Below are 1197 nucleotides of genomic sequence, written 5' to 3'. Positions count from 1 at the left end.
CAAATGAATACATCTGAAGGATATCATCCTGGGTGAGGTAACCCAATCACTAAAGAACACACATGATATGCACTCACTGATAAGACGATATTGGCCCAGAAACTTAGAATATCCAAGATACAATTTGCAAAACACATGAAACTCAAGAAGAAGAAAGACCAAAATGTGGATACTTTGCTCTTTCTTAAATGGGAAACAAAATACCCATGGAAGGAGTTACAGAGACAAAATTCAGAGCTGAGACAGAAGGAAGGACCATCCAGAGACTGTCCCACATGGGGATCAATCCCATATACCAAACCCAGACACTATTGCATATGCCAAAAAGATTTTCCTGACAGGACCCTGATATAGCTCTCTTTTGTGAGGCTATGCCAGTGCCTAGCACATACAGAAGTGGATGCTCACAGTCATCTATTGGATAGAACTCAGGGCCCCTAATGAAGGAGCTAGAGAAAGTACCCAAGGAGATAAAGGGATCTGCAACCCTATAGGATGAACAACAATATTAACTAACCAGTACCCCCTGAGCTTGTGTCTCTAGCTGCATATGTAACAGAGGATGGCCTAGTTGGCTGTCAATGGGAGGAGAGACCCTTGATCTTGCAAATATCACGTGCCCCAGCACAGGGGAAAGCCAGGGCCAGGAAGTAGGTGTGGGTGGTTTGGGGAGCAGGGCAGGGAGAGGGTACAGCAGATTTGGGGATAGCATTTGAAATGTAAATGCAGAAAATATATAATAAAAAACTAAATAAATGTTTTTTTAATATTTGCCTGTTTGATATGTATATTTCTATCAATGTACCCCATTGATAAAGAATACCCTTTTATAATAAGTGACTGCATTTAAACCACAAAAGCTTAAGAAACTTAAAAAGTAATGTCACTCTAATATAATTCATATACCATGCAATTCAGCAATTTAAAGTACATGTTTTAGCAATTTTTAGTATTATGACATATGTGAGCAACCACCACCACGTTCAATTTTAGAAACTTTAATCCAGTCAAAAAAAAATCTATACCCTTAGCATCCTCAAATCCCTGTTTCTAAGCAATCATGATTCTGCTTTTTATAGATTTGCCCACTGTGGATACTTTCATAAAGTGAAAAAAGGGAAATAATATAATATGTGATACTTTGTGTATTAGCTCAGAATGCTTTTAAGATTCAGTCATATTTAATGTATATCAATA

This window comes from Mus pahari, chromosome X (genome assembly GCF_900095145.1).
Source record: "Mus pahari chromosome X, PAHARI_EIJ_v1.1, whole genome shotgun sequence".
Taxonomy (NCBI): Eukaryota; Metazoa; Chordata; class Mammalia; order Rodentia; family Muridae; genus Mus; species Mus pahari.
This window is presented reverse-complemented; position numbering follows the sequence as displayed.